The 8,012-nt window shown below is 37.0% G+C and overlaps 1 pseudogene; it reads right to left on the bottom strand.

Moving 5' to 3' along the window:
- Window positions 1-5,085: 5,085 nt before the first annotated feature.
- On the bottom strand, window positions 5,086-6,232 carry LOC131905719 (tRNA (guanine(10)-N2)-methyltransferase homolog; annotated as a pseudogene).
- Between the last annotated feature and the right edge of the window lie 1,780 nt (window positions 6,233-8,012).

Genomic DNA, 8,012 nt, shown 5'->3' with positions numbered 1-8,012 from the left:
TTTTATTTCCAATTTCCAATGTATCACACCTCTATGTGTTAAACTTTTAAAATAGCCTATAGCAGGAAAGGAAAGCAAGCCTGCCCTTGCTAAACAAGCACTTACCATTGAACTAAATCCCCAAATTATTAAGTTCATTCCATCTTACTGCTTTATTTCTTTCGTCTATCTTGTTATTATTAATTATTATTACTCTCTTTATCTTTTCTATCTTCACTTGTGTAGTATGAATTGCTAAACGGTCTTATTATCTGGAGCCAGATATTGGGGTGAAAGCTGAGAGATAAGAGGAATATAACAAGCCAGCCTCAAGTTCTTACCGCTAGGAAATCCTCATCCCAAGAGAGAGCTACTTCCTGTGTATGCATGCCTATACACCTTTCTGTGCCCTGCCATCTTACTTCCTCTCTCTGCCCAGCTACATCACTTCTTCTTTTACCCAGCTCTATCACTTCCTGTCTGTCTGTACAGACCTACAAACCTCTATAGTTAACTAGTGCTGGGATTGAAAACATGTTCCACCATACCTGGCTCTGTTCCCAGTGTGGCCTTGAACTCACAGAGATCTGAATGAATCTCTGCCTCCTGAATGCTAGGATTAAAGGCATGTGCTACCACTGCCTGACCTCTATATTTAATATAGTGGCTGGCTTTTTCCTCAGATCCCTAGGCAAGCTTTATTTGTTAGAGCACAAAAAAAATATCACCACACACACTTGGCATCTTTTTTCCCTTTTCCTTCTCTGAGTTGTTGAAAGTGTACATTATTTTGTCTTTTATCTACTGACTCATCTTACACCTCTAAACTGAGGAGGTTTTGTGGTACATATTGTTATCACACTATTTCTCCAGGTAAAATTCATAAATAACTGAATTTTATAGATACATATTGTTTTGTAATTCCACAAGCTCAGTCACTATTTTTATAGTAGTCTTAACTTACATTTATTAACATATTTACCAATACCCATTTCTTTCATCCATTTATGATTCCTGCCCTGACATTCGGAACACAAATTTCTTCCTGAAGTGAATCATTAAGGAGATATGATGCATGTTCTCTAAGTGATCTTTAAGAATACAACAAACAGAACCAGGTGTGGTGGTGCACACCTTTAATCTCAGCACTGGGGAAGGAGGGGCAGGCAGATGTCTGAGTTCAAGGTTTACAGAAAGATTTCTGGGACAGCCAGAGGAAAGCCTCTCTCACTCAACAAACCAACAAACAAACAAATAAAAAACAAACAAACAAATAAAAATCCTGTCAGGCCTAAAAGGGGTTTCTGTATCACTCTTCCTATCCTTGCAGAAGAGAGGACTGAAAGAGCCAAAGGTAGGTGACTCCAAAGAAATGATGCCTTCCAGACACAACAGGCCTAGTGGACCTATTAACTCACAGAGACTGAGAGCAGCCACAAGAATTGAACAGATTTCAACCAGATAAAATCTCAGCATGGAGAAGCAGAAATGGACACAAAGTCCCACCACTAACCAAGAAGTTATTTGTGATTTATAACTGTTGGGAAAGGGAGAAACCAGTTTTCTTCAAGGGAGTGGCACTAGGTATTTAATGGTAGCTCAAGCATGCTCAGGAGTAGCTGGCAAACACAAAATGGATTCCATGGGATTTTGCTTTTTGTTTTTATTTTTTTGTGTGTTTGGTGGGTTTATGATTTTTCCTTGTTTGTTTGTTTATTTTTATGTGAGAGGAAAACCATGGAATTGAGTGGTCAACGAGTGGTGGCTATGGGAGAAAAAACTTATATATTGTACGAAAAAAAAAAGTCAATATTTAAAAGTATACCTGTTCCTGCTCATCTAGACGAGCTGCTTTTGCAGGACATCAGACTCTAGATCATTTCTCTCAGCACTTTAAGGATGTTAATTATTTTTATGACTTTTCTTGTTAATTGAGTTCATTTTTTTTGCAAAGAATTCATTCTTTTGCCTATGGATATTCCATTTTTTCAAGGCCCACAATGGGGGAAAGATGCTTGAGTTTATATGTTAAGTCATCTCTGTCACAATTCTCATTTAATCCACTATTATGCTGTATGCTGCTGTCACAGTGCTTTTTGGATGAGACTAATGCTTGAAGGTTTGGACTTTGAAAAGGCAGAACATGCTCTCCAGTGTGGGTAAACCTCATCTGACCAGCCAAATAGAACAAAGATTGACTTTAAAACCACAACCCTTCCCTGGGTCTACAGCCTGCCAACCTATCTCCTCTCTAGGTCTATAGCCTGCCAACTTATCTCCTCCCTGGTTCTACAGCCTGCCAACTTATCTCCTCCCTGGGTCTATAGCCTGCCGACCTATCTCCTCCCTGGGTCTATAGTCTGCTGACCTATCCTGCAGGACCTGGACTTAGTAAACCTGCACAGTTATGAATGACTCCCTTAAAATGAACTTCTCCTCTCCTAACTTACCATATCCTCTCCTGTTTTATCCCTTCCCCTTTCCTTCTCTCTGTGCTGTCCCCTCTTCCTAATACTCTCTCCTCCCTCTTCCATCTTCATTCCTCCTCTCCCTTCCGCTCATCTGCTGTCCCATCCTACTCTCTTTTCCCCCACCTCTTCCTCTTCTTCTATTCCTCTCCTCACCACCTAAAGTATGCAGTGTACAGCACGTTGTATATAGTCAGGTCCATCTTTGAGGATTTCTCAGTGATAAATTGTCATAATTAAACTGTAAGAGTTTATTCCTGGACTTCCATTTCTTTTCTGCACATCTGTATGCCTATACATACAACTACAGGAATCATTTCAATATTTACATTTTTATCTTAATGCTCACATGTAAACAACTCACACATACAAATAGTTTAAGATTGGACCTAAAACTCATACATGACAAACATAGTTTTAAACTCTCTTGAGAATTTCTCTTTCTGATCAGAGATGTGATTAGGGTCTGTGTTATGTCAGTGGAAGCCTTTTGCAATCCCTTTATCATCAAAGGTTAGAATAACTGTCTTTATTATAAGTCTATGTTTCAACTACTCCAGAATGTGGAAATCTTTTGTCTCTACCTAGAAATTAAAACTCAGCATTGTGGATAAACAGCACCAACTTGTGTTCTTAGTTGCCATTTCTCTACTTGAAATACTAAAATATTATTGATTTGTCATAATGTTTGTGTGTGTGTGTGTGTGTGTGATTTTAGTTACAATTTATTCATTGTATCTAAGTATTTAGAAGAATAGATATTTGTGCCTGATTTTACTTTTATCATGTCTGTTTTAGTAGTTTATTGCTTTCTAAATCATCCATTCCTTAAGAACTCTCTTTGAATTGTTTGATACCAAATAACAACACTATAAAATAAGCATAAGAGTTTTCATTAAAGTTACAAAAGATCCAGTCTTTCAGTTAGATATTGATAAATAAAAAATACCATTCTCTCCCAAATAACAGGAAACAGAGGACCCCATTGCATTTATGTCAAAACTCTTCTGTTGAGGAAGCTAACCTGTGGTTTCCATAGTTAAGAGTCGAAAAATGCAGTGAAAAGTTCTTTTTGTGTGTGTGCCATTTTATACAGATTTTGAGAATGATGATTTAATTTTCTCAGTATCAAGAATTAAAAGTTAGTTCCCAAGTAATTACTAAGTATTGTTAAGGAAAACAGTAACTACAATCACAACATCAAATCTAAGTAGGATGTATGGCCCTTGTTATATTTTTACAGGGATTCATTGGTGCTGTAATTTACCTGGCAGACATTTTCGTATGTGCAGGTCTGTTTACAAAAACACTTTGGAGATCAGACTGAGGTAGTAGATGCAAATAGAAAATGAGGATTCTTGAGATTCCATTTTCATTTAAACATAACTTCATTTTTTAAGACTATTAATTTTTACATTCACTAAGATCTTGCTCTTCTTAGCATTGATTTTTTTGTCTTCCCAGTCTGAGACCCTGGTTTCCAATAGCAAAGAGGCAGCCTCTCTGCTTTCAGTGACGGCCCTCTTGCTATCTACATTACACCTTAGCTTCTTGTGAATGTCTCTGAAGGCAGAAAGCTTGAAGCAGCATGATATACAGAGCAGAGTGTGCTTCCTCCATTTATTTCATAAAGTGTTGACTTCAATACATTGAAGTGCTTTCAACTTTATTCCAGAGGAAAAATATGCTAATCCATTACAGACATTTAATTAAATCACTTTTCATTTCTTGGTGATTCTATGCCCTATTTAACAACTAGTACAAAGATAGCAAATTCTCCAACAAATTAAAATGAATAAAAAACCAAATTTCTGAATATAAGCACCAAAAGTGTTAGATGACACTGTGAAAGAGTTTATCAAAACTAATAATATTGGATTTTTCCATTAGCTAAGAAAACTATTGTAATTTTAATCAAAGTGTATTCTTGTACAGAGTTATACACTGAAAGACAATGACTACACTTGGTTTTAAAGAGCTCTCCATACTTACATTTTGTGAATTCAGATCTCAGCTCTGCTATTTGTCATCTGAGTCTAATTTGTTGCAAAACTCATGAATACACTGCACCTCAGTTTAGTCTTCTACAAATGAGAATAGGAAAATACCATCTTTAATGGTTGTGGTGAATGTTAACTGGATTAGTATTTCTAATTATAACAATGCCTGGAATGTACAAGGAATCTTTGATCTAATAATGTAATATTATATCATGCCTAGATTAATACAATTTTTTTTTTTTTTTAGAAATTCTCAGTAAAGTTTATTGGTAGCAAAGAAAAACAGTTACAACTAAACACCAAACCAAGCAAATTTACAAAATGAAAATATTCTAAAGCACTATTAATTGCCTACTATATATCTGGCAGATATGGCTAAAAAGTTAACAGTATTTTCTTTGTAAAAAATATAAACACCAAGTCCATCAATATGTATTAGTCCCTGAAACTTAATAAGGTCCAAAAGACCCATCAAAATAGTCTCTAAAACAAAGATCATTCTGAAATTATTCAGTTTTGATTCATAGCAGTTATTTATATAAAATAGCACAGGGTTTTCTATATCATACACATAAATTCATTTCCAAAAGTCTTTTCAATAAAATGCTTATTCTTTCTTGATTGTTAACATCATATTTTCACTCTTGGCTAGATTTTTCTTCATTGGCAATTCTTTTTCTTACACCACTAAAATATTTCTCACGAAAGGAATTATGACCTTGGTATGACAGAAAATGGTCACTCAGTAGGTGTGAATACTGGTCCCGGTTCTCAAAGTCTTTCACCTTTTCCATTGTGATCAAGCGCCTTGCCGTGTGACTGGAAAGTTTCTGCTCACAGTTGCTAATAAGCTTCAGGCAAGGGTGCCAGGGCACCATCTCTTCAATGTACTCTGGTGTATATACAGGTAACCAATAGACGAGTCTTCCACCTAGTATGAGGGTCTCAGCTGCAAAGTTTAATAGGTCAAAAAACATGTCACTCAGGTGATAACTCAAGGAGACAGGAACGTGGCTTTCTGGACGTTTTTCTATTCCCTTTGGTATTTGCTTCTGTGAACCTGACCTTCTTGTAGATTCTCTGATGCCATTTGGAGGATCTGTGATGATTGCATCAAAATACATTCCCTTCCTCCAGGAAGGCTTAGAGGCATCTGAAACCAAGACATCAAGGTAAAACTTCTCTAAGCCATACTGACGAAGATTTGCCCTGATGTTTTTTCATCTGGTCCTCGCCATTTCTGGTTTTTTTCTACTAGCCTTTCCCAAGCCGTGAACTGTGTTGTAGTCTATGTCTGTCCCACACACATATGCACCAAAGTGAGCAGATGCTATCAGGAGGCCACCCATCTACCAAAATAAATATTATGTGGTCTCTCAGGGATGCAGTTTGGGTCCAAACCATAGTCTTCCAAAACAGAGAATACATGCTGTGGTTTCTTTAAGTTCACTTTTCCTTCAAATGGCAGAAATTCAAGGGTATCTATTCGTTTGACTTTTTCTTCTTGAGTCAATGTTTTATTAAACGTGTGGATCTTTATTTTATATGTAGACTCTGAATGCAGAAATGGAACTTGGCACACACTGTCCGTTTCATTAAGTTTCTTGCAATATCTTCAGAGGGAATGCTAAGAATCCAAAAAGGAGACTTTCCATAAGTCTCCTGACTGTTAGTGAACTGGCCTCCAAACAGTGATAGTAAAGACTTTATTTCCGGCAGGCGGAACCTCAGATGCTCCTGTGCCATGAGCAGCAGATACCTATTCAAGGAGCCCGGCAGCGCCATTGCAGCGGCTGCCGTGCGCCTGCGCGGCTTCCGCGAGCTCGCCCTCTCGATTAATATAAATTTTTAATTTTGTGATTTCTGACACATTTTTGGATGTTGGATTTCTCTAAACAACAACAAATGGAAGTCGATATCTCACCCACAGAACAAATAAAAGACATACATATCAAATTTATTAAGAACTCAGAATTAAAAAAGAAAAAAAAACTCAGAATTAACTGGTTGTTGATGGCACACACCTTTGATTCCAGCACTTGGGAGGCAGAGGCAGGCAGATCTCTGTGAGTTTGAGGCCAGCCTGGTCTGCAGAACGAGTTCCAGGACAGCCAGGGCTGTTACACAGAGAAACCTTGTCTCAAAAAAAACAAAGCAAAAATAACAAAAAAACAACCTCAGCTGTAGCTGAAGTTTTCCTGGTCCTGCCTGGTCCACTGTCAGGACAAATCTCTCCCACTCAAGTCCCCCAAGTAAACACACAAAGACTTATATTAATTATAAACTGTATGGCCATGGCAGGCTGCTTGCTATCTGTTCTTATATCTTAAATTAATCCATTTCCATAAATCTATACCTTGCCTCATGACAAAGACTTATATTAATTATAAACTGTATGGCCATGGCAGGCTGCTTGCTATCTGTTCTTATATCTTAAATTAATCCATTTCCATAAATCTATACCTTGCCTCATGGCTTACCGGTTTCTTACATCATGCGTCTCCCTGCCTCAGCCTTCCACCTTCCAGAATTCTCCTCCTCCTTGTCCCACCTACACTATCCTTCCTGCCTGGCTACAGGCCAGTCAGCATTTTATTTATCAAATCAATCATAGCTACATATATTTATAGCACACAGGACATCCCACAGCACTCAGCATTAAAAGCATAGCTAATCATTTATATAACACATTGACATTCAAAATGGCCTAAAAAAAATATGCTAAAACTAACTAGATAAAACCAAAGAAGGAAAAATGAAGCTACATATTTGTATTCACTAAATTGTCAAATCTATAATAAACACAAATAATTATTTAGTTTTAAGGTCAGGATATTTACATGAAATGTCTTATTATAAACAAGCCTGTGTCAAATTAACACATTAAATTTGCATATCATTTCCAGTAAAACAAAATAATTATATTTATTTCAAAAATATTTTTTCTTGACTTATGTCTGTAAATGTAATCTTTTTGTTTCATCTCTTCCATTCTTTACAGATAAGTGTATCATGCACATACTTTGGCAAATTTCCACATCTACTACTCACACCCTTAGGTTAGACAGCTTTGCTTTTTGTCGTGTGGATGCCTAAGTTACTGCACCTTCCAAGTGGTTTCAACTTCGTCCCCACTCTTCTTATAATATTTCTCCCAGAAGTCCCTGGGTATCTCTGTCATGAGCACTGATATGTAGAGGCTATACTCGACCCTAGAAAAGTCTTCCAAATGAGCATGTAGAAAAAGCTCAACCACTAGGTTGTCGTTAATAGGAGGCAGTAGAAAATCTGAAATGTGTGGCCCAATGGGATATCCTATGTCCATTAGAAATGCACTCTCCCAGAGAATAGCAGCACTGCAGTTTCTTTCTCATTCTTTTTTTTTAATCCTTAGTCATAAATTTAACGACGATTTTGCCATACTCTGCCTACCACACCATATCAACAGAGTCAACAGTTATGAACTGACCTCCAAAAGCAGGAACCAAAATAGACCTTTTCTTATTATAAGTCAATTGTCTCAGCTATGTGTTATAGTAACAGACAGATGACTCACATAAAAAGA

This window comes from Peromyscus eremicus, chromosome 3, assembly GCF_949786415.1.
Source record: "Peromyscus eremicus chromosome 3, PerEre_H2_v1, whole genome shotgun sequence".
In the NCBI taxonomy this organism is placed as follows: domain Eukaryota; kingdom Metazoa; phylum Chordata; class Mammalia; order Rodentia; family Cricetidae; genus Peromyscus; species Peromyscus eremicus.
Note: the sequence above shows the minus strand (reverse complement) of the source record. Positions and strands in the feature narration are given on the sequence as shown.